General features: G+C 42.3%; 1 long non-coding RNA gene across 1 annotated transcript in view; it reads right to left on the reverse strand.

Moving 5' to 3' along the window:
• Window positions 1-1,206: 1,206 nt before the first annotated feature.
• The window catches only part of LOC137522419 (uncharacterized), a 205,104-nt gene continuing 179,414 nt past the window's right edge, over window positions 1,207-26,896 (reverse strand). Inside the window, exons 2-3 of the long non-coding RNA XR_011022289.1 lie at window positions 10,472-10,677; window positions 1,207-1,449 (exon numbers count right to left, since the gene is read on the reverse strand). This is a non-coding gene — a long non-coding RNA (uncharacterized lncRNA). The remainder of the gene's footprint in view (window positions 1,450-10,471; window positions 10,678-26,896) is intronic.

Genomic DNA, 26,896 nt, shown 5'->3' on the forward strand with positions numbered 1-26,896 from the left:
TAACCTAGGAGCAATTTTCAGAAATATTGCATGTACATTATGTAAAAATGATGCACAATGACATGTAATTATGAGATTATGAATGAATTACGATTTTCACAACATTTTGCATTACAATTTCAAATCGCAATTGGAAATTACAATGAAAAATTATGATTATGCAAAATTCATTCTCATCACTAATTTTTACCCCTTTAGAACAAAAAAGCATCACTGCAAACCCAGACACTCAGGTAATAAAAAATGAAATGAATAATGAATTGTTTATGTGTAATACAGAAATCCTTGTGCATTCCTAATTATGCCACACTCCATATAACATGCATTAAAAAAGTAAAAACGTGAGAGCGTTAATTGATTTTTTACTGATGGCTGAGACCTATACTTGACATTCCGTGTCTAATTAAGATTTTTATTTGCAAGTTGTTTACATTGTGTATCTCTTTCTACATATTCCACTCCTGTTGGGTTCTGTTTGAAAATAATTTTCCCTGGAAAAAAAATCTATCTGTTCAGAATCATAAGCATGGCTGAGTTTGTAAGGTTGTTTATAGTGTTTATTATTACTGGGAATACAGACATTTGTATGCAAAGATCTGTGTATCTTTATCATTGAACAGAAAAGGGGATACAAGAGTTAAAGGGACTCCGAGCAGTGCAGAAACTATGGAAAGATGCATATCATTTTAAAGCTCTCCTTCTCCTCTTTCCAATGATATATAAACCGCCACCCTACGCCTTTTAGTTTTTGCTATTTTCGCGGCTGCAATTTCTATTGCGAAAATAGAGAAAACTAAAAGGCGTAGGGCGATGATTTAGGTGTCGCCAGAAAGAGGAGAAAGAGAGCTTTAAAATGATATCCATCTTTCCATAGTTACTTGTATTACACAGGCCGAAACTTTCCCCAGTGTCAGCAGCTCCATTCAGCAGAATAGAGCTGCTGACTTTAGGAAAAAGTCGCCCTGTGTAATACAATGTAACTCTATTTTCGCGATCGAAATTGCAGCCGCGGCAGATTCAATCGCGCAAATAGCAAAAACTAAAAGGCGTAGGGTGAAAATATATATATCATTGGAAAGAGGAGAAAGAGAGCTTTAAAATGATATGCATCTTTCCATAGTTTCTGCACTGCTCGGAGTCCCTTTAAACTCTGCTAAAATGATATTTAAAAGCATTTAACCTGGATGTTTCCACTGCTCACAATATATCTGATGAAGTAAAAATAGTAGAGTTGAGCTTAGAAGACATGTCTGTATACCTCCTATTAGGGACCTCCTCCTTTTGTTTCTTATTTTCTGTCATTTATGACATGAATGTGTACCAATTTTCGTGATATCTCAATCCACTTCTAGATGTCATGACTGTACAGTGTCTGGAACTTCTCAAGTAGTATACATGTTCCCCAATATTTGTTTTGTACCATGTACAACGCTACAGAAGATGTTGCCCCTATTAAATAAAAAAAGATAAAAATAATAAAATTCAAATTTCAAGCAAAAATGCCATTAAAAGTAATTTTCTAAAACGTTTTCGTGAATTTTTGCACTAAAATAAATTATTTTTGCATTTTTCGCAAATTCTTGTGCTAAAAATTACAGGGTTTTTTTTTGCATTTTTTGCATATTGCTTTGACCATATTGCTAAATTACAATGTATTTTTGTGAATATTTTCTCGAAATCAAAAATGACTTTGCTGAAAATTTGAAAACCACACTGATCACCTCTTTTATCCATTTTCTATGCACTACAATAATCCATCAAATGCCAAATGAAATATTGCATTATATATTTCCCTAAAATATCAAACAAAATGCAAAAAATAAAATAAAATTTTTGTGAATTGTTGTGCACTTTTTTGGTATATTACCAAACTATTTCCACTTCTCTGAAAATCTTAGTTAATTTTGAAAAAAAAAAAAAAAACGTTTAAAATACCAAGGCCCATATGCAATTAACTATTTCTTCTGAGTTCTCACCTAGGTGATATTTTCAAACGTGTCAATAAAATGCCTTTTATAGCACCAAGAAGCAAAAAAAAACACTCAAAATAAGTTTGATCGTACTTTTCAACCAGCTTTCTGGTGCGTTTTCCATTGCAAAGTGCTGAAAAGTTATTCTAAATCGAAGATGAAAAATTATCTCTTAGACGAAAGGGAAAAAAGTCAATTGCATATGGCTCCAAATGTGTTATTTGACTGACCCTTTACTTTTTACTGAACATTTCTTAGTGCATTGAAGCCATAGTGTATATGTCACTCAATGTCCCTCAGAGGAATTCACAGTCTAATCACTAGCATGTCAGTCATGGCCCATATGCAATTCACTTTTCTCTTGAGTTATCTCCTAGGTGATCATTTTCATCTTCTTTTTAAAATAACTGTTCAGCAGGAAAAAGTACCAAAAAGTGTTTTCTTACTTGCTGGGGGTTTAAAAGGTTTATGACAAGGTGCAAAAATATCACAAAGGAGAAAACCCAGGAGAAAAAGTGAATTGCATATGTGCCATAGTGCTAGGTTCCTATTGTAGTATAAGGCACATTTTATGGAGGGACCACTTGTTTTTGGGATATGGGAGGAAACCAGAGAATTCGGTAGAAATCCATACAGACATGGGAAGAGCATTCAAAAATGCAAATAGTGTCCTGGCCCAGATTAGAACTGGGGACCGTAGTGCGCATTTATGCGGAACCTCGCAATTGCGATCATTTTTCGTAATTATGATCATTTTCGTAGCAGAAATAGATCAGAATTTCGTATTTAATGTGGAAATTCAGCTGTTCTCGAAATTGTGTTCCAGTCCAGAGCCTCCTGATACATTTAAAGTGACAGCACATGCAGTTCCCAACAGGATTAATATCTTAGATCTCCTTATCACATACTGTATGCTTCATTTTAAACACACACAAAAAAAAACATCTTTAACCGAAGATTAAATAACTGACAGAGACAATAAAGAAAGGTAGAAAAAGAGTAAAGAAACAAAAACACTTGAGGATAGTTAAGCACCTTACCTGATGCCCTCACTCCAAGAGCTCCCTCGGAACCTTATATGTTGTTAATTAGGCTGGTAACTGTCACCACCTTTAATGAGGGATGAACATATTTGATCTATGGTCACGCATCTTCAGAAACTTCCCGTGGGTGTCTCCGAGTATACTTGTCAGCTTCTCTTTCACCATAAATCCATCCAAATGAGTTTTAACTCTCACAAAACTCACCTCTGGTTTTTTTTCCCCAGGTGCCTCTGTTACTGAGCTTCCAGTAGAAAAAATAAAAACGTCCTAATCTGATCAATGTCTAACTGTAACTTTGGCCAGTAAATGGCATGTATCTGCAACAAGGTCAATTAAAACAATGCCATTTACTGGCCAAAGTTACAGTTTGGACATTGATCAGATTAGGACATTTTTATTTTTTCTACTGGAAGCTCAGTAACAGAGGCACCTGGGGAAAAAAAACAGAGGTGAGTTTTGAGAGAGTTAAAACTCATTTGGATGGATTTATGGTGAAAGAGAAGCTGACAAGTGTGCTACGACTAGTGTTGACCATAATCGGTAATTTATTCATTCATTTTTGCTATCATGATTCTGATTGCAATTATAATTGTGACAGGCATCCAGTGGTAGGCCAAAATTTTGCATCGAAATTCACAATAATGCATCGTAATCGTACTGCAAAACTTCAGAGAAATTGATATTTCATAATTTCGCGTAGTTTTTTTGCATAATTTTCATGCAATTACACAAAATTTTGTACCAACTTTAGAGGTTAATAGCAAACCCCCCATACATGCTATTTCTACTAAATGTACTACATATGTTAAGGTGAATATTGGATACAAGTAAAAAAAAAATGAATTTTTCAAAAAGAAAAGGGATTTTAAATATGCAAAGAAAATGGTTTTTAAACATAATTTTTTTGTTTAAAAAAAATGTTTCTTTGCATTTTTAAAGTCTATTTTTTCAAAAACTACACAGTCTTTTTGAAAATTCTTTGTTTGACTTGTACCCAATATTTAACACATGTAGCAATTTTGGTGTCACTACCATGTATGGGGGCTTTGCTATTCACTGCCAAAGTTGGCAAAACGTTATGCAAAAATTATGCGAAATTTTAGGCTAAATTATGAATAACTACGAAATAAATTGAATTTACATATCGTAATTACGTATTAGCGTAAATGCGAACATTTCATGAAATTTTGCATAATCGTAATTAGCTGATTATGATCCTCACTGCAGGCATCTTGATTTTGCATCATTTTCACAAGTTACACAAAATTACATTCACAGAATATATGGAATCCACCCCAAGGGTTTCAGGGGCTAAAGTTATACCCTTGCTGCCTGTGAGTCTAGTAATGACAAACAGTCCCAGAAGTGTCTGGCTCTTCTACTGACCACATATGCTGTTGCTCCGTTGTTATTGCCTGATGAAGCGGGATCAAACCTGTGAAACGCGTTGCATATTTGGAGTTCATAAATAAAATATATTGACTGTCTTTACTACAGTCCTTGTGTGTCTACTTGGAGGAGGTAAGTCCACCACTACCTCCTCTATTTACCAAGAATTTGGTTTTTAAGCTCATTTAGCTTCCTTTTATCCTTTTGGCGCCTCTGTTCTCCTGCATAATATTGAGTCCACCCTGGGTGGAGGGTTGAACCCCCTTTTTTCTCATCTACAGAGAGCGACTTCTTATTCCTGAGTGGGGTCAGGAAAATCTCCCCACCTGCCTTTACAGTGGTTGCCTAATAGTAACCCTGGTTTGTGAGTATTAATATTTACTCTATCTAGTAACCATTTACCAGTACATATTACACTATTGGGGCTCTTGGTGTTTCTTGTTTTTATCTCGTTGCAAGCCCCAGTGGGTCATGTGGGAATATGATGCCCAGCAGGAAGAGGTATTGCTTGTGTCCATCACTGGATCCTAGGGAGGTGGCTTACATCACCCCCCCACTCCGCTACACTCTCTGCATGGACCCATTTCACCTCCAGTCTACTACTTCACTCTGATTCGTCCACCCTCGAAAACAGGCCTGGCCATAGTACTTGGTAGAGCTATGTGGGTCACAGAAAAGAATAGACAACATTTAAACAATACATATTTTTGGCAGGTGTGATCTTTTTACATAACCTGTATTTTTACTCCATATACCGTTGTGTACTAGGAGCCTTCTTGATTTTGCTTTAATTAATACCATGAAAATATAACACCCACCCATTTCAACCATATACATGTTTGTTTTTTTGTTTTTTTATATCAGTTACAGAGAAACAAATGTTACATTTGGATAGTAGGGAAATGAAAAATAACTTCTTTTGGGTTTGTATTCATGGCAAGAGAAATGCTCCACTCACTTTGTGCCCTGAGAGGAAGTGGGCAAGTGTCTCTCCAACAAAGACAAAGACAGCAACAAATGAATCCAGTGGTGTAGTAACAGGGCCATGGTCCCCAGGGCAAGTTCTACACTTCCCCTTTCCAGCACTATACGTATAATAATTACATGATAATGACTACCAAATCTCTCTTACCAAGGACAGTAGGAGGGGTAAGCATAGGAAAAGGAATGGTTTGTTAGCAATTACCAGTACAGTATTCAACACATGTGGAGTTGTTCAATACCACTAGAGCACTAGTAGACTGCTAATCCAGTAACTGGAGGAGGGCCCTGTTTAGGCCTCTCAGGCCCAAGGGCCATGGTGCGGTCACAACCTCTGAATCCACTTTGATGCTATGCCACTGATTTTGAAACCATTTGGTTGAGTGAGCAAGAGTTAAAGCCCCTGTCAAGTTTTCAATGCAGTATCCTATCATTAGGGACTATATTAAAGCCATATAGGCCATAGGGAGGGGCAGCAATAAAAAAAGAAGAATAAAAGTACATTTCTATGTCTTCTATATTGTTTCCATACTAATCGAAACTCAAATACTTTTTTTTCCCCTGAAGCTGAGTTTCATTTTTCTCCTCTTCTAACGTGTCCTTCTTTCTGTAGCCTCCAGAGTTTCCATAGTGACTTTGTATTGACTTCCGAAACATTGACACTTTTTGCAGGTGGCATCCAACTCCTTTGGATGGAAGCTGGAAATGGCCACAAGTGAGAAAGGCTTTTTCACACCTTTATTTACAATGTGAGTTTTCAAATGAGGTAACAAGTTTGCTGTGTATTACTTCATCATAACAGCAGTTTACAGAATCTAGCTGACAGTCCAGTGTAATATTTGGCAACATCTGTAGCTAAGTACCACATATATTACCTGCATTAAACAGAGTTGTAACTCCAAATATAAAAAATTGCTAACAATTATTTAGTGCCCCAAAATATATGCATGCAAATAATAGAAAGCTTCCTATTTTGGATAAGATAAGGACACTATCACGAGAAGGTAATTGAGCCCCCCTGGCTTTGAAGAGTTAACCTTCCTGGCGGTAACCCCGAACGTAGTTCGGGGTAAGCCGCGCAGGAGGTTTTCTCAGGCCCTGCTGGGTCGATTTGCATAATTTTTTTTTTTTGCTAGCTGCGTGAGCACACCGATCGCCGCCGCTCCGCGGATTCGCCGCTATCCGTCGCGCCGCCCCCCCCAGACCCCGTGCACTGCCTGGCCAATCAGTGCCAGGCAGCGCTGAGGGGTGGATCGGGACTCCCTTAGACGTCATCCCGCCCCGTCGCCATGGCGACGGGGGAAGTCTATTAAAATCCACTGCCTCCTTAATAGACCGCCAGGAGGGTTAACACAGTAATGTAAGCATGTTGTTTAAGTTATGTTTACCATGGGAGGGACAGCTGTAGGAAGAGTAAAATAACACCAAGCTGGGTTGAAAAATAAAAACAAGTGGGCAGAAGTGATGTAATTTTTTTGCATTGCAAAAAAAACAAAAAAAAACAAAAAACAGTAAAGATGGAAACCAGCAGAAATATTATTTTTTCACATTTCTCCTAAATCTGACAGTGAACACTAAAAACATAAGGACAGGTGAGCAAAATAAGTTTTTTCTTATTGGATGATTTTTTTCCCAGTTAATATGGAGATTCCTTTTACTTTAAGTTAATTCAGGTCAAAGTGTGTGTTCCCTGCAGATGTCTGATGCTTCACATGACCTTCAGAAGAAGGAAAATTGGTGGAAGACAATAAACATGCACAGAAAATGCACAGAACTGTTGCTAAACTCTTGTCAATCTGTTCCATCCAAGGCTGCCTAATCTAATCCTTCAGGTCTTCTGACCTGCCAGACTTCCAGTCAATCTGTTATTAACCAATTAGCCGCACAAATCACTCGGCAATATGGTAAGGTGTGTAATGTGCCCTGAAAACTTGGCAACTCCTGGTCAGTGAGGACCCCATTTGGACAGCTATGAATATGCGAGAGAAAATCGTCCAGGTCTCAATACGTCAGGATGAGCATTTCATTGCCACTCTATTTCCACACTTTGCAGATTTCTGAGAGTAAAAACAGGAACACTGTTTAGAATGTAATTTTTTTGGGCAACACATTCAGTCTTATCCATTCAGTGCTAAGGCAATGCTTTCGACAGCCTGGTGCTTTTTGAGACCACAAGAATTCAGGGATATATTAAACTATACAATTGAAAATCCTGTAAACAACTCAAAATCACATAGGGTCAATGTCACAAACTCATCGGCACCATCTAGAAAGAATATAATAGCTATCTTTTTTTATGTATCTTCCATTAAAATGTATTTTTGTAAAGAATCCCAATAGAATAGTATTTAATTTTTTTTAATTTTTTTTTAAAAAAAAGCAGTAGCTCAGTAATCCATTTCCAACAATAAAGTGTGATGTTTGAATTGAACCAGCATGCTTGAAGTAAAAAAAATAAAAGTATTTCCCGAATTGAATGTTGGGAATGGATCTCTTAACAGTTTTTGTCCCTTCTTTTAACTCAAAATTGTATTGATAGCAACACAACACATTTTTCGAAGGAAAATGGTAAAAAAAATGGCTATTTTTATTTTTGGTGCTGATCAATATGAAGAATTATCAGGTTGTGTGTTTTTAAGATAGCCTGTATTTGCTTATGGAGCCACAGGTGGGGTTGGTCCTACTCCGTGAAATATGTGCCAGTGCAGCTCAAGCACCAGTCCTCTATTCAAGAGAAACAGTCCACTGGTAAGGAGATCCCACCAACTTTGTTTGATTTACTGTGGGGTTGCTGTTTTATATTGCTGTTTATACTACATCTAAGTGTCATTTTTTAACACATATTTTTCCTTGTTTTTATTTCCCAACTTTAGTTCAGCAGATATTATTTGGGTGAGGTGGAATGGGGGGTGGTGGGATGATTTACTAGAACAGGTGGTATTTAGTCAGCAGCAAGACTAAGCTTGCTCAATAAGTGGCTTGAGACAAGTGGCATAAGCATTATAGTTAGGTGTTACACAGGCACAAAAGGGAGGAAGATAAGAGAAAAAGCAAAAAAGCAAAAGCTTTAGCGATATTGTAGTTGTGTGCATTGGTTATAATGTTCTGGCCATTCTGTGGTGTTGTGTCTCTCTATTTCTCTCTCTCTCTGTCTCTATCTATCTATCTATCTATCTATCTATCTATATATATATATATATATATATATATATATTACTCTTTGAATCCTGATAGATAATGGGTGCTGCAGTGGTGCACTCCCTCCTACATGTGCATGCCCACAAATTGCGCACCCACACACGCCAGTGACCCACACCTGATTCCGCCATGCAGCCCTGCGCCTCCACAATGTGGCGGTACACACACACACACGCGGCACCAGTAACCTGATACTTTCGCAAACGTATGAATGGACACAGGCACACTATTAATGATACCAAATCTAGACTCCCAGTTGCTACACACTTTCGGTCCAATGGACACAGCATGGATGATCTTCGTGTCACTGCCCTGAAGGGTGGCTTCAAAACGTCAAATGATCGATTAATAGCAGAAACAAAATTTATAAATTGGTTCAAAGCTGTGCAGAACGGTTTGAATAAGGACAACAACTTCTTATATTGGTATGAGACTGGTGATATTTGAACTTTCTCAGCTATTCTAGCTGAACTTGTGAACTAAGAATTTACGATACCTCTGGGTCAATCCTAATCCCAGGTCTGTGAGCAGGGAGTATACAAGGATCCTTATCTTAGCTAACAACTTGTAACCCCCATTTAGATGGTCTGTTTGAATGAAGGCATCTTAATGACATGTATTTATGCTTTGGAAAAAAATATCTGCTTTCCCTTTTGATGTTGCATGTATGAAGCTGTCTGTACCACCAGTTTGCAAACTAACAGGATATAAGCCTGATGAAGGCTGCAAGGCCGAAAGCTTGCTTATTTTTATTCATTTTTAGTTAGCCAATAAATGGTATCATCCTGATTTAAAACTTCTTACTTTTATTAAGTAGGATTCCCTTTCCTTCCTTCGGTCACACTCCCTGTCACTTCCTGTCACTTCCTCCTCCATCCACTCTATCTGTTCCCCCTCACTTCCATCCACTCCGGATTTCACTCTGTCTTATTCACGCCTTCTCTCTTCATCTCACTTCATTCCTCTTACTAATTTACCCCCTATAACATTTTACCACAATCATTAAATCCACAGAAGCTTTTATAAGTATATTAACTCCCCCTCCCCAAAAAAGAAGGTGGACTGCAGAGGATTAAGATAGTAACATATTGCAGAAGGATCTTGATAGGATGGTTATATGGGCAAGTACATGGCAGATGAAATTCGATGTTGAAAAATGTCCTAAGTCTTACTTTTACCAATGATCTAGCACCATAGAAGCTCAAGTTTTTTTACCCTCAGACATCTGGCACTTTTTGAGGGTTCTAGTATTGACCTGAGGAAGAGGGCAACATCCACGAAACAGGTGTTTATACAGGTGTATAATTCTACATTGAGATAATAGTTACATTACCTCTACAGGGAGAAAGCAAACTACAAAGTAGCAATCCAAAAGTGTATTCAGCACTAGCAAGCCAACGCATTTTGTGAGTACATCCACTAATCTGAGAAAGTGAGCCTCTGCCCATGAAATGCATTGACTAACTTGTGACTCACTTTTGGATGACTTCTTTGCAGTTTACATATAAATCTACGGAATCAACTTGTACATTCACAACCACTGCATGGCATTGGCTCCCATGGCTGTAGCAGAAGTGAGCTTTGGACAACCTTTTGGTTCCTTTACTCCCTTTTTACAAGAACTTGGTTGTTTATTGGATCCAAAACAACCAAGACTTCAGTATAGGAATTCAGTGTTTGAATGTATCACTCAAAAAAAAACCCTGAATAATAATAATAATAATAAAAACTGGATGAAATTGTAGCTGGAAGGATCAGAACTCAAGCCAAGGGTCAGTGATGCAAACATCCAAGTCAAACTGAAATCAAGACCGATATAAAACAGAAAAGAGGGCTCCATGGTGTATTACCAAACGATGATTTATTGACACATAGTAAGATCATACTTACAAGTTTAAAAGGAAAGCTTGCATTTCACAAAGCCAGGCATCGTCTCCCATCTATCTCGCAATCAAAAACCCCCAGGGTGTGGCCAGCAGCGTGGCATCCGGTTGTTGGGAAGGTTCGCTCACAAGGTGGGGGTTGTCCTAGTCAAATACGTGCCTCTAGCGTGATGGTGCGTTTCAGCAATCACTGCCTTTGTCAGATCACCCATCCTTTTTTGGATCCAAAACAGACAAGACTTTAGTGCAAGAATTCAGTGTTTGAATGTATCACACACAAAAAACTGAATAGAAATAGTAGCTGGAAGGATCAGAACTCAAGCCAAGGGTCAGCGAGGCAAACATCAAAGTCCAACTGTAATCAAGCCCGGGAGCTGAAACATTTCACATTCACGGGAGGCAGCAAAGCAGAAAGGTCAAGACAAGCTGAGTCAGAACAGAAGAATTCCAGTACATAGGACAGGAACAAGAGCAACAAAATCAAGGCAAGCCATGGCAACACATAGTATATTCAACATAAAGTGCATCCTTGAGTCAAAGGCTGAATTCAAACAATGGCCATATGAGTCCTAAGGGAGGGAATGACCATCAGGAGTGTCATTGTATGGCAGCACAATGACCTGTGCTCATGCACAATAATCTGTGCATTCCTTGGAGTCAGACTGGGGACTTATACATTTTCTTGATCTCCATCTAAGTATGATGAATAAAGAAAAGGTCCATGTCAGGAAAGGTATAATCTTACATTCTACATGTCGTGCTTGCACATAAAAGTTCAGAATAAAACATTGAATGCTTATGCCCCTCATTGATTATGGATGAGTCCACCAGTGTGCTCTAGGCAAGTGGGTTTTTCTTTTTTGTATTATGATATTAGCACAGTGGATTATTGACAATATGTGTATTAGGGGTTAATTTTTTGCTGACTGTTATTACTGTTACTAGGATTACTTCTAATTATCTAATTATTAGTAGTGGTATCATAATTATTAAGGGTATTTTACATTGTCTCATCATCTTCTATGGAGAGTAGAATACACACAGGCATTGGTAGAAAAATAATAGATAGATATATGATTTTCAAATAAAGTTGTAGCTCAGATAATAAAGAGAGAAATGTTAATTAGTAATGACAGTCTAAAAGAAATAGGAGATTTACGTTAAATTCACACGAAAACCTAAAAACAGTCCTTTCTACGGTGTGGAGATAAGTGGATGAGCAGACATAGACAAAGTCTAAAGTACCAATCAGTACAGTTGTGTTGCAGAGGTGGCACACCTTGCCCAAGATGTGGGTGCTATAACCTGTGGGTGCTGAGCCCAAGCATCCAAGGATTCAATGATCAAGCAAAGAGTCCAGGTTAGCACACCATTTCAAGATGCAAAATGCTTCAATTTATTGCTTTATAAGCATATGAACATGACAACTGTTTCGGGGCCACAGCGGATCCCCTTCTTCAGATAGTGCAAAAAAAAAAAAAAAAGTACTAATCAGTGATGAGCGAAAATGCTGATATTCATTTTGCATTCATTTTTGCGAAAAAAATGTTAAATCGACTTTTGAGCAAAAATGTCATTGAAAATCATTTTGCTATAAGTTTGTGATTTTTTCACAAATAAGCTTTACAATAAGCACCTTACACCCACAGTATACTGCAAAGGTAGAAGACTAGATCATACAGCATATGTCAAAGTTCCTCTTTTTCCTCAGAGAAAGACAGAAATAGACAGAGACCAAGATACTTTTTTTTTGTAGGCCGGAACACTCCAAGGGTCTTCTAAGCCTTTGCTATAATATTATTATTATTATTATTTTTGAGAAATATCAATAAAAATACCTCTTAAATCTAGTATACAGCCAAATATCAAAATACAATGCCAGATCGAAATAATAAATGTCTTGTTTTTCTTGGCTCACATCAATGTATGCCATTAACCAAAATAATATCAATTGAAGCTCATCCTACAAGAGAAGATCCTTAAAGGTACATACACACATCTGATTTTTCCAAACGACTGGTTCTTTTAGAACGGTCGTTTGGACGTCAAGTCAGATGTGTGTACAAATGATCGTTCAGCTGATAAGACTGGTTTTGACTGATCCGCCAAGCGGATCCATCAAAACTGGTCTTATCAGCGGAACGATCTTTTGTACACACGTCTGACTTGACGTCCAAACGACCGTTCTAAACGACCGGTCGTTTGGAAAAATCAGACATGTGCATGTACCTTTAAATTTTACTTCCATGCCCTTAAAGTGAACCCAAGGTGAAAATAAACTGATGAAATAAACAATTATATTTACTCTCCTTCTTCTAAAAATTATCTTTTTTATTTTATATTTAAACATTTAAAAGTAGATTTAATGTTTTACTGTGTCAGCTCAATGGCAATTTATTAATTATCCCCAAATACATGGACTATTGACCTTTTATCTCTCTCCTGCCCTCAGAAGTTGTATTCTGCCAGGACAACTTTACGACTGTAATTTGCTTATAAGTGAGGTTCACTATATTCCCGACAAGGTACCAACAAGACAGAAGCTGCCATTGAATGCCTGAAAATCAACGCTTACAGGCAGCAAAATGAAAAAAGAAAAACAGCCTAGTTAATATGTTTTTCACTGTACATACACATTTATCTCATTATTGCCCATATGCAAGCAAACTTTTCTCCTGACTAGATACATTTTCAACTTCTCTTTAAAATAACTTTTCGGCACTTTGGAATTGAGAATGTATCAAAAAAGTAGATAAAAAAAGTACTATCAAAATGATTTTGAGTATTTTCTTGCTCGCTGGTGGTTTAAAAGGCATTGTATTGACATAGGCATATCCCTTTTTCTCCTCAGTTTTCTTCTAGGTGGAATCTTTAAACTTGCCAATAAGATATCTTTTAAGCCACCAGCCAGCAAGAAAATACTCAAAATCATTTTGATAGTACTTTTCTGTTACCAATTTATGGTACTTTTTCAAGTGCAGAGTGCTGAAAAGTTATTTTAAACAGAGATGAAAAATTATCTCCTAGGAGAAAACTTGGGTGAAAAAGTTAATTGCATATGGGCCCATGTCACATGCAGCCTAGGGCACACTTTAATAGGGTTTTTGGGGGTAGGTGCAAAATCAGATATTTAAGAAAAAAAGTGAAGGGGTGGAGGTTTGTGCGGCTTACAGTGTTGCTGCCAGGATAGTCCCAAAATGACATGTAGTCATTCCTTGATAATGCTTCCTAGCCCCCCTCCCCCACTTTCCTCAACCAAAAATGTCTGTTTTTTACAAATGAATCCAAAATGTATCCTTTTTTGCAAGTAATATAGCATTGTCAATGCTAGAGTGATAAACTCACAAGCACACACATATGGGATTAGAATGCATTTAGTAAATCTTTATTATTTTATGTAAAGATGTCTTTGTTTTGTACAATACTTGTTTTTGTGTACCGGTACGTAAAATAGCATGGTAATAATGTACCGCACTCAGATTCAGATTAAGTGTTTATTGTTCTACCCAGAAATTCCTGTGTGTAACATGGGGGGAGGGGAGTTGGTTGGCAACTAACAGAGCAATGCGATTCTTGTGATTTTTAGGAGACATTGAAGTCTCTTTTTTGCCTTATTTTCCTATTCAGCTGTCCCTGTGCCAGAGCTAGTTTTTTATGGCCCAGAAATAGCCCTGCAATGTTCCAGTATCACATAATGTTTCTGCCTGGCAGAGGCAGAGCTGTGCGCAGTAGCTCTGCCTCATCTCCAGTTAATCTCCGCCTCTTCCCGACCCTCTCAATCTTCTTTCACTGACAGGGGCCGGGAGAGGCAGAGATTGGTGGAGATTGACTGGAGAAGAGGCAGAGCTACTGCGCACAGTTCTGCCTCTACAAGGCAGCAAAATATGCGACTTGCAAAGTTGTGGAACTTTGCTGGGCAAGTTCTGGTCCATAAATAACTTGTTCTGCCATGGGGATGCAGCGAATCAACTTATAATTTAATGCTGAAGATGGCTGAATAAGAAAATAAAGTAAAAATATAGACTGCAGTGTTTCTTCAAGCACCTACAGGATGAGCACAAAGCAATGCAAGCCTATTAAATTTGCTAAATGTTGCCCATGCCCTTGGAGTAAAACCTTTTAATTTGATTGAAATGTCTTAACAATAGTGATGCTCAAATACCACTTTTTAAAATTCGAGTTTGGTCGAATTCGAATAGTAAATTATTCGAGGTCAGTCGAATATTCGAGTCGAATAATTTTTACTATTCGATTCGACCTCGGACTTCGAGCTCACTATTCGAGTCGGTATTCGAGCTAACTATTCGAGCTGACTATTCGAATTGGCCTTAAATAGCCTTCCAACACTTTTTTTGAGGGTGAATGATGCAAGAAACCTCTTTTTTTCCAAGTAACAACAGCAAGTGATTATGTGGGGATGTTCCTTTAAAAAAAAATGTGGAAAGAGAAGTTGTGTCCTTAATTTTGTTCAGTAGTGTTACTGTATATACTTGTTCTTCTTCTTCTTTATCTTTCTTCTTCTTCTTCTCGATCTTCTTCTTCTATATCTTCTTCTTCTTCTTCTATATCTTCTTCTTCTTCTTCTATATCTTCTTCTTCTTCTTCTATATTGTCTTCTTCTTCTTCATCTTCATCTTCATCTTCATCTTCATCTTCATCTTCTTCTTCTTCTTCTTCTTCTTCTTCTTCTTCTTCTTCTTCTTCTTCTTCTTCTTCTTCTTCTTCTTCTTCTTCTTCTTCTTCTTCTTCTTCTTCTTCTTCTTCTTCTTCTTCTTCTTCTTCTTCTTCTTCTTCTTCTTCATCATCTTCTTCTTCTTCTTCTTCTTCTTCATCATCTTCTTCTTCTTCTTCTTCTTCATCATCATCTTCTTCTTCTTCTTCTTCTTCTTCATCTTCTTCATCTTCTTCATCATCTTCTTCATCTTCTTCTTCTTCTTCATCTTCTTCTATTTCATCTTCTTCATCTTCTTCTTCTTTTTCATCTTCTTCTTCATCATCTTCTTCATCTTCTTCTTCATCTTCTTCTTCTTCTTCATCTTCATCTTCTCCTTCCTTTTCAATATCGTCTTCTTCTTCTTCACGTATTTCTCTTTTCAATTTTTTTTTAAAGAAATGCAGCTATTTTTGAGCGTAACAAATAGCTGGTGGGCGCACGCATGTTGGAAGCACCATTGTATGTGCTCCCTGGCACTGGAAACACAAAGACAGCAGGAGGTAAATTCAGCAGCAGGAGGAGGAGGATGAGTGTGTGGCAGCAGGCAGTCAATGAGGCAGGCAGCTCGCCGTGACATAATAGCCCTGGTACCTAGCGGTGATACCAGGGCTGTAAATAAACACAACAGGAGGTCCCAGACAGCGGTCGTGCAGCCCACATTGTGTCCAATACACAACTGGGACAACACAGTTTTCAACCCGGGCACCTCAGAAAAATTAAACCTTTTTTTTTTTTTTAATGGTTTGTTTGGTTTTTGGTTTTGCAACCAATATAGCTATTGTTTGACGTAATAGCTGGTGGCAGAGTGGCAGCAGAAGGTAAATCATCTGTGTACCCTGGCAGTGGGAAACACAGACAGACAGCAGCAGCAGGAGGAGGAATGGAGGAGTAGGCGAGCAGCTACTGTTTGACGTAATAGCTGGTGGCAGAGTGGCAGCAGAAGGTAAATCATCTGTGTACCCTGGCAGTGGGAAACACAGACAGACAGCAGCAGCAGCAGCAGCAGGAGGAGGTATGGAGGAGCAGTGTGAGTGTGGCAGCAGGTAGGCAGCGTGACATAATAGCCCTGGTACCTAGCGGTGATACCAGGGCTGTAAATAAACACAACAGGAGGTCCCAGACAGCGGTCGTGCAGCCCACATTGTGTCCAATACACAACTGGGACAACACAGTTTTCAACCCGGGCACCTCAGAAAAATTAAACCTTTTTTTTTTTTTTTTAATGGTTTGTTTGGTTTTTGGTTTTGCAACCAATATAGCTATTGTTTGACGTAATAGCTGGTGGCAGAGTGGCAGCAGAAGGTAAATCATCTGTGTACCCTGGCAGTGGGAAACACAGACAGACAGCAGCAGCAGGAGGAGGAATGGAGGAGTAGGCGAGCAGCTACTGTTTGACGTAATAGCTGGTGGCAGAGTGGCAGCAGAAGGTAAATCATCTGTGTACCCTGGCAGTGGGAAACACAGACAGACAGCAGCAGCAGCAGCAGCAGGAGGAGGTATGGAGGAGCAGTGTGAGTGTGGCAGCAGGTAGGCAGCGTGACATAATAGCCCTGGTACCTAGCGGTGATACCAGGGCTGTAAATAAACACAACAGGAGGTCCCAGACAGCGGTCGTGCAGCCCACATTGTGTCCAATACACAACTGGGACAACACAGTTTTCAACCCGGGCACCTCAGAAAAATTAAACCTTTTTTTTTTTTTTTTAATGGTTTGTTTGGTTTTTGGTTTTGCAACCAATATAGCTATTGTTTGACGTAATAGCTGGTGGCAGAGTGGCAGCAGAAGGTAAATCATCTGTGTACCCTGGCAGTGGGAAACACAGACAGACAGCAGCAGCAGGAGGAGGAATGGAGGAGTAGGCGAGCAGCTACTGTTTGACGTAATAGCTGGTGGCAGAGTGGCAGCAGAAGGTAAATCATCTGTGTACCCTGGCAGTGGGAAACACAGACAGACAGCAGCAGCAGCAGCAGGAGGAGGTATGGAGGAGCAGTGTGAGTGTGGCAGCAGGTAGGCAGCGTGACATAATAGCCCTGGTACCTAGCGGTGATACCAGGGCTGTAAATAAACACAACAGGAGGTCCCAGACAGCGGTCGTGCAGCCCACATTGTGTCCAATACACAACTGGGACAACACAGTTTTCAACCCGGGCACCTCAGAATAATTAAACCTTTTTTTTTTTTTTTTTATGGTTTGTTTGGTTTTTGGTTTTGCAACCAATATAGCTATTGTTTGACGTAATAGCTGGTGGCAGAGTGGCAGCAGAAGGTAAATCATCTGTGTACCCTGGCAGTGGGAAACACAGACAGACAGCAGCAGCAGGAGGAGGAATGGAGGAGTAGGCGAGCAGCTACTGTTTGACGTAATAGCTGGTGGCAGAGTGGCAGCAGAAGGTAAATCATCTGTGTACCCTGGCAGTGGGAAACACAGACAGACAGCAGCAGCAGCAGCAGCAGGAGGAGGTATGGAGGAGCAGTGTGAGTGTGGCAGCAGGTAGGCAGCGTGACATAATAGCCCTGGTACCTAGCGGTGATACCAGGGCTGTAAATAAACACAACAGGAGGTCCCAGACAGCGGTCGTGCAGCCCACATTGTGTCCAATACACAACTGGGACAACACAGTTTTCAACCCGGGCACCTCAGAAAAATTAAACCTTTTTTTTTTTTTTTTAATGGTTTGTTTGGTTTTTGGTTTTGCAACCAATATAGCTATTGTTTGACGTAATAGCTGGTGGCAGAGTGGCAGCAGAAGAAGGTAATTCTGTGTACGCTGGCAGTGGGAAACACAGACAGACAGCAGAAGGGCAGTACACAGCAGCCCACTGTAGGTGTAAAATGTGTGGCTGCAGGCGACGTAATAGTCAAAGTGAACCAGGCTGGCTTAGTGAGCAGGAGCCAGGAGGTGGTAAAGGGTGGTAAGGCACATTAACGATGGTTCCGGCAGCCAGTTCATGTCCCCCTCTCGCCGACAACAGGGGCCAGGAACTCGCCTTCCACCCACGCCTGGTTCATCTTGAGAAACGTCAGTCTGTCAACAGACTTGTGAGACAGACGTGAGCGTTTCTCGGTGACCACGCCACCAGCTGCACTGAAGCAGCGCTCGGACAGCACGCTGGAAGGGGGGCAGGACAGCACTTCCAGGGCGTACTGCGCCAGCTCGCTCCAGATCTCCATGCGCTTGACCCAATACTCCATGGGATCAACAGGGGCATCGCTGTCAAGCCCGCTGTACGACCCCATGTAGTCAGCCACCATGCGGGTCAGGCGCTGGCTGTGACCGGAGGAGGATGCTGCTGCATGCATCTCCTCTCTAGTCACTGCTGCCGGAGCCTCTACAGTCCTGTAGAGCTCGTGGCTGAGAGACAGCAGGTCTGTGGGGCGCTTGCTGCTGCTGGATGCAGGCACCTGCTGCTGCCTCTGTGCTGGCTGCTGGACAGTGGGGATGGAAGGCTGGGGGAAGGCTTCCTCCAAGCGCTCAACAAGGGCCTGCTGCAAGCTCCTTATTTGTTGCGCTGGGTCTCCTCCTGCAGGCGGCAGGAACTGGCTCAACTTCCCCTTGAGGCGTGGGTCCAACATCATGCTGATCCAGATGTCCTCCCTCTGCTTCATCTGGATCACCCTGGGGTCCCTGCGCAGGCACGTCAGCATGTGCGCTGCCATTGGGAAGAGGCGGGCCACGTCTGCTGGCACATCGACGTCAGTGCTGTCCTCATCCTCCTCCTCTGCCGCCTCATCCTCTCTCCACCCCCGCACCAACTCAGCTGCGCTGTGCTGATCCCCCTCATCAGCAGCCAGGTCAGGGACCTCCACCAAGTCCTCCTCCTCCTCCCCCTCAGAGGTGGACTGCGCAGCTGGTTGCCGCTCCTGCTGGTCCAAGGCTGCCGCTCCCTGTTCCAGCAAAGCATCGAGGGCCCTGTTCAGCAGAGAAACCAGGGGCACCCACTCGCAGACCATAGCATGGTCCCTGCTCACCATGTTTGTGGCCTGCAGGAAGGGAGCCAGCACTAAGCACACCTGCTGCATGTGCCTCCAGTCATCATCGGGGACGATGGACGGGTAGTTGCTGGTCTTGTCCCTTCTCAGAGCTGCGGAAACAGTGGCCAGGGCAAGGTACTCTTTGACAGCGCGCCTCTGTTCAACCAGACGCTCCAACATCGCCAGGGTGGAGTTCCAGCGAGTCGGAACGTCAAGGATCAGCCGATGGCGTGGCAGATCCAGCTCCTTTTGCACGTCTTCCAGGCTCGCACAGGCTGCAGCCGAACGCCGGAAGTGACGCACAACATTCCTTGCCGTTTCCAGCAGTTCGCCCATCCCCTGGTAGGTGCGCAGGAACTTCTGCACCACCAGGTTCAGCACGTGGGCAAGACAGGGGATGTGGGTCAGGTTTCCCCTGTCTATTGCGGCAACCAGATTGGCCCCATTGTCGGCCACCACCTCTCCGACTCTGAGGCCTCTGGGGGTCAGCCAAATCCTCTCCTGCTCCTGGAGTTTGGCCAACACATGGGTTGCCGTCAGCTTGGTCTTCCCAAGGCTGACCAAGTGCAGCAGCGCTTGGCAGTGGCGGGCCTTCACGCTGCTGCTGAGGCGGGGGGTTTGGCCAGGTGTGCCGGAGGATGGCAGAGGATCGGAGGAACCTGCTGCAGTTCCCCTGAGCCTGCGGGGTGGCACCACCCACTGTGTTGCTGCTGCTGCTGTGCCCGCTGCTGCTCTCCCATCCTCACCCCCTTCCACCAAGCTGACCCAGTGGACAGTGAAGGACAGGTAGCGGCCTGTCCCGAAGCGGCTGCTCCAGGAGTCCATGGTGACGTGGACCCTTTCACCAACCGCGTGCTCCAGCCCTCGCTCCACATTGGCCATCACAAAGCGGTGCAGTGCAGGAATGGCCTTGCGGGAGAAAAAGTGTCTGCTGGGGAGCTGCCAATCTGGGGCTGCGCAAGCAAGCAGCGCACGAATGTCGCTCCCCTCCTGCACGAGCGTGTACGGCAGGAGTTGGGAGCACATGGCCCGTGCCAGCAAGCCGTTCAGCTGCCGCACGCGACGGCTGCTGGGAGGCAGAGCCCTAACCACCCCCTGGAAGGACTCGCTCAAAAGGCTCTGGCGTGGCCTTTTGCTGACACGGGAATCAGCAGACACAGCAGAGGAGGCCACTGAGGACTGGCTGCCAGAACAGGCCTCAGTGTCGGCGGCAGGAGTTGCAGAGGGGGGAGGAGCAGTGCGTTTCCGCACTCCTGCTGGTGCTGCTGGAGGAGCAGGAGGGCGGGTGGCTGCTGTTGCTGCTGCTGCTGCTGAAGGCTGTGCCGTGATGGGTGTGGTGCCACTGCCAGCAGCAGATGCCTTCAGCCTCTGGAACTCCTCATGCTGGTGGAAATGTTTAGCCGCAAGGTGGTTGATGAGCGAGCTGGTGCTGAACTTTAAGGGGTCTGCACCTCTGCTCAACTTCCGCTGACAGTGGTTGCAAGTGGCGTACTTGCTGTACACAGTGGGCATGGTGAAAAACCGCCAGATTGGTGACAGAAACTTCCCCCTACGGCATGGAAGCGCTGCTGCCTGTCTCCCTGTGGTGGTTGGGGGAGGGGCTTGGGTGCGGCTGGGGGTGGTACTGGCTGATGCTGCTGCTGCTGAGCCTGAGACACCAGCAGGCTGTGGGACGCTGCCAATGCTTGCAATGATGCGCCTCCTTGCAAGGCCCACAAGCGCATCCTCCTCCTCCTCCTCAGAGCTGCTGAGGACGACATCCCCTGGAGGTGGTGGCACCCAGTCTCTGTCTGTCACCGGGTCATCATCATCCTCCCCCTCCTGAAACATGTCCTGCTGGGATGAGGACCCCCCAAACTCCTCTCCTGATGCATGGATGGGCTGCTTGACTGTCGCCACAGTCTTGCTGTCCAATCCCTCATCCCCCAAAGTGCCCATCAGCATCTCCTCCTCAAGATCGCCAACAACAGCAGACAATTTACTCATGATGCCTGGGGTCAAAAGACTGCTGAATGACAGGTCGGCGAGTGACGGTGAACTGGCCTCCTCCCCAGACCCTGCTGGGCGGCTGCTGCGAACAGGGGTGGTGGTGGTGGTGAGGGTGGAGGCCTCGGATGCAGAGCTGATGGCGGGCTGCTCATCCTCCGTCATGAGTTGCACCACAGTGTCTGCATCCTTTTCCTCAATGGGACGTTTCCGACCCGGCTGGAGGAAAATGGGAGCAGGTGCTACACACTGCTGCTGCTGTGTCTCTGCAGCGTGAGTTGCAGATGCTCCTGCTGGGCGGCGCCCAAGGCGTCCACGGCCAGTGGCTATGGGAGGAATGTTAGCCACTGACGCTGCTGCTGCTGCTGCGGAACTGTGCATGGTGGCGCGCCCGCGGCCGCGGCTTGCCACAATGCTGCTCCCTCTCCTCCTGATTCCCTTGCTGCCCTTCCCCTTGCCCAAACCGCGCTGGCTGCCACTTCCAGACATCTTAAATGTTTTGGGCGTATAGACAAAAGTTTTGTAAAAGGGCGGGTGAAAAGTGGGGTACTTTAATGGAGTGGGTTGGTTGGTGAGGTGACTGAGTGAGTGTCCCCTAGTACAGTAAGTAAGTAGTAACAGTCAGGAAGTACAACTAGCAGTTACAATAATCAGTAGTAATCACAAGTAAATTTAGTGTGTGTACACTCAGACAGTGAGTGCACGCACGCAGGAGCTAGTAGCCTATGAACACAGTGACTGAGTGTCCTAGACTCCTAGTACAGTAAGAGTAAGTAGTAACAGTAAGTAGAACTAACTAATTACAATAATCAATCAGCGATCAGAAGGAAATGGAGTGTGGGTGTGTGTACACTCAGACAGTGAGTGCACGCACGCAGGAGCTAGTAGCCTATGAACACAGTGACTGAGTGTCCTAGACTCCTAGTACAGTAAGAGTAAGTAGTAACAGTAAGTAGAACTAACTAATTACAATAATCAATCAGCGATCAGAAGGAAATGGAGTGTGGGTGTGTGTACACTCAGACAGTGAGTGCACGCACGCAGGAGCTAGTAGCCTATGGACAGTGACTGAGTGTCCTAGACTCCTAGTACAGTAAGAGTAAGTAGTAACAGTAAGTACAACTAACTAATTACGATAATCAATCAGCGATCAGAAGGAAATGGAGTGTCGGTGTGTGTACACTCAGACAGTGAGTGCACGCACGCAGGAGCTAGTAGCCTATGAACACAGTGACTGAGTGTCCTAGACTCCTAGTACAGTAAGAGTAAGTAGTAACAGTAAGTAGAACTAACTAATTACAATAATCAATCAGCGATCAGAAGGAAATGGAGTGTGGGTGTGTGTACACTCAGACAGTGAGTGCACGCACGCAGGAGCTAGTAGCCTATGAACACAGTGACTGAGTGTCCTAGACTCCTAGTACAGTAAGAGTAAGTAGTAACAGTAAGTAGAACTAACTAATTACAATAATCAATCAGCGATCAGAAGGAAATAGAGTGTGGGTGGTGTGTGTACACTCAGACAGTGAGTGACCGCACGCAGGAGCTAGTAGCCTATGGACAGTGACTGAGTGTCCTAGACTCCTAGTACAGTAAGAGTAAGTAGTAACAGTAAGTACAACTAACTAATTACGATAATCAATCAGCGATCAGAAGGAAATGGAGTGTGGGTGTGTGTACACTCAGACAGTGAGTGCACGCACGCAGGAGCTAGTAGCCTATGAACACAGTGACTGAGTGTCCTAGACTCCTAGTACAGTAAGAGTAAGTAGTAACAGTAAGTAGAACTAACTAATTACAATAATCAATCAGCGATCAGAAGGAAATGGAGTGTGGGTGTGTGTACACTCAGACAGTGAGTGCACGCACGCAGGAGCTAGTAGCCTATGAACACAGTGACTGAGTGTCCTAGACTCCTAGTACAGTAAGAGTAAGTAGTAACAGTAAGTAGAACTAACTAATTACAATAATCAATCAGCGATCAGAAGGAAATGGAGTGTGGGTGTGTGTACACTCAGACAGTGAGTGCACGCACGCAGGAGCTAGTAGCCTATGAACACAGTGACTGAGTGTCCTAGACTCCTAGTACAGTAAGAGTAAGTAGTAACAGTAAGTAGAACTAACTAATTACAATAATCAATCAGCGATCAGAAGGAAATAGAGTGTGGGTGGTGTGTGTACACTCAGACAGTGAGTGCACGCACGCAGGAGCTAGTAGCCTATGGACAGTGACTGAGTGTCCTAGACTCCTAGTACAGTAAGAGTAAGTAGTAACAGTAAGTACAACTAACTAATTACGATAATCAATCAGCGATCAGAAGGAAATGGAGTGTGGGTGTGTGTACACTCAGACAGTGAGTGCACGCACGCAGGAGCTAGTAGCCTATGGACAGTGACTGAGTGTCCTAGACTCCTAGTACAGTAAGAGTAAGTAGTAACAGTAAGTACAACTAACTAATTACGATAATCAATCAGCGATCAGAAGGAAATAGAGTGTGTGTTGTGTGTGTACACTCAGACAGTGAGTGCAGTGCGCACACGCAGGAGCTAGTAGCCTATATGAACAGTGACAGTGAGTGTCCCTACGGGTACAGTAAGAGTAAGTAGTAAGTAAGTACAACTAACTAACAATAATCTATCAGTAATCAGAAGGAAATAGAGTGTGTGTACACACAGACAGTGAGTGAGTGCACACACGCAGGAGCTAGCTAGTAGCCTATAAACAGTGACAGTCAGTGAGTGTCCTACTCCTAGTACAGTATAACTACAATACTATTAGTAAAGGACAGCAGAAATACTGGTATAGATGAGAGAAATAAACAGAGGACAGCTGCCCACAGAGGCAAGGCCCCCCTGAGGCCTAAACCTGTAAGCTTGCAGCAGCTGCCTGTCTCTAATGTAACACACAAGCTACTAACTCAAATACAATGTCTATCTAACTAACAACAATATAGGTGTATATGGCAGGTGTAGGTGAGCAAAAACGCTAGGTAAATGATCACAATAGAGCACTTGCTAAGCCAAAGCACAAAGGAGCAACTCTCTCTCTGTACAAGTCTCAGGCAAGCATGGAGAAACGGAACATGGCGGCCGCTATTTATAGGGTAGGGGCTGGCCAGGGTCCCCCTCTGTGATTGGCTGCCGTCAGAGGGCCTGGGAGCCCTCTGATTGGCTCTAAGGACATCAATCTGGGCTATGACGCTATTCGAGCTCGGTACCGAGCTCGAATAGCGCCGGGTTGCTCGAATAGCTCGAATAGTGAATGGGCTATTCGAGTGTACTCGGATAGCCCATTCGAATAGCTCCAGCTATTCGGAGCTCGAATACCGAGCTCGAATAGCTGAAAAAGAGCTCGAATATTCGAGCTACTCGAATATTCGAGCTCTGCTGAGCACCACTGCTTAACAATGTTTTTAAGATATGTCCAGGTTCAGATACTTGAAAAATGGCAGAGGAGGGTAACATAGCAAAGTATAAGCTATCAATGCATAGTGTATCTGCCGGAACTGTCCAAAAATTAAGCCAAAGTGATTCCTTATTCCTTAACAGTAGCAGTATGGTTATTGGATCTGACTAAGCTGTAAAATGATGGCCTGGCATCTCTCCAATGTTGGCCTGAAATCCATATTAAATGCCAGTTTCAATGGATATAATGATTCCCCTCGCCCACTCTTTTTATCACAGTGTTGTGCGCATATGCAAATTCTTCCCATACCATTTGGTAGCATTTGGCCGCTGTACAAGCTTCTTGGAGACCAGAACACAATCCTATAGATTTCAGTGAGATTTGAATTTGGCTCGTAAATGAACCCGAGCAATGGGACCAATTTGGGTGAACTGTTGTTAAAGTAAACTGAGAGAGCTTCTGGCATCCAAAATGAATTCAAAACGATCCATACCTCCATGCTTATGAAGCAGGAAAAAGGGACACCTATAAACAAAAACTATTTAGCCAAAGAACCCACTCCTCACCACACCTCATATCATACAGTTCTACAAGAAATCATAAATAAAGAGGCCCTTTTTGCATCTTCTACTTAAATTCACCTAGAGGAGAATTTATTCTGAATCATGTGATCAATTTGATCATGTGATTGATTTAGAAATCTCTAATTAGCTGGTCACAATCTGGATCATATTCAGTTTTCTGTGTAGGCTAAGACAAGGAACAGAAGTGATACATCATCATGACCAGCCAGTAAAACACTTTGAAATTAGTTGCATAATCCAGATGATCACATGGTTCCCCAAAATTCATTTGGGAGAATCTGATCATCTCTGATCTTCAGATACTCACAGAAGTCACACCCTGAGTACAACTCTGAAAACACTGGATAATTCAATAGCATATACATTAATACAGGCTCATGTAAAAAACCTAAAAATTAGACCGCTAAAGAGTGAAAAAGGATGGCCACTGGCAGCACAAAAAGTATATGCCTCTATAGTGGTTTTAAGCCTTTACATGTGCCCCATGGACTTCTAGGAATTCAACTCACCTCGAAGAGTTTCAATAAAAGACATTGAGCCTTCTACAAGTTAGACGCCTTTATTGGTACCTCGTTTCTCACAGAGGAACACCAACTCTCTACAAAGAACTAGCATGGCTTTTTTTGCCTCCTACCAGCTACCAAAAAAATAATTACTTTGGTGCATCTGAAGTGGGACTAGTGTCTTACTGAGGCCAATAAATATTTAAAGAAGAAACCTTGAAATGGGAATAGTATTCCGGTAACGATGCGAGTAAATCGTGTCGAAAACCGGGAAAACACCTCCGTGTGGGTGGGTCACGTGATCAAACCGTAAATACAACTGGCAGCCTCGACGACCTTAAAGCGAGGTTCAGCCTGCTCTCTACAATGAATAATCTTTGTGATAAGAGCACTTCATTAATCATTTACTGCGGTATGGAATGTCTGCACTTACCGTAATTCTGCACAATTTAATTGTTCATGAAAATAAAACATGGTAAAGGCCCCCACGAGAACATGGATCCTGTCAGCTATTTATGACTTATGATAATTTCTCACTCTTAGAAGCCATTGGACTCATTTCCACATCTTAATCCTACTCCTCCTTTCAAATTAATTTTTCAGAAGGAGAAAAAGATTAATGTAACATATTATTGAATTTTCTTGATGGCGTGTAATGAAACTACACTCGTAAATATAATTATATGACACGATTCTTGTCTTGCTTGTAATTACAGTAAAAATTTGACTTTCTTCACTTTTTTCAATTTTTATTGTTTAAATATTTAAAGGATACATGAATAAAGAACGCAAATATAAGAACAAGATAACGGTAATTAAGGGTGAACTCTGTAAAGCTTAAATGGATTGGTTATGGTCACTAAATAATAATATTAATAATTTATTATTACAGTAATTTGAATATTATTGAATGTATATTTTAATATTATTCAGCTTCAAAAACGTACCAGCTGCAAAGATATTTATATTAAGGAGTTATAGTAAAAGTACATTTTTGCATTTTATTTACTATTCCTTTTTGTATTAAAGTTAACTTCAAGTATAAACCAGAATACCCCGAAAGGCAAAGGACTGCACTCCACAACACTTAAATTATGTAACACCAATGTCACCAGATAAAAATAGGGGATCCGCAGACTTCATCAGAACACATATATTCTCCAATAACGATCCAATTCAAATCAGAGGCCGTGATCACAATCCTTGCTTCCCAGTGAGGATATAGGATTTCCCTGTAAAAGATCTGTATATGGTGCAATATTGTT

This window comes from Hyperolius riggenbachi, chromosome 6, assembly GCF_040937935.1.
Source record: "Hyperolius riggenbachi isolate aHypRig1 chromosome 6, aHypRig1.pri, whole genome shotgun sequence".
Classification (NCBI taxonomy): Eukaryota; Metazoa; Chordata; class Amphibia; order Anura; family Hyperoliidae; genus Hyperolius; species Hyperolius riggenbachi.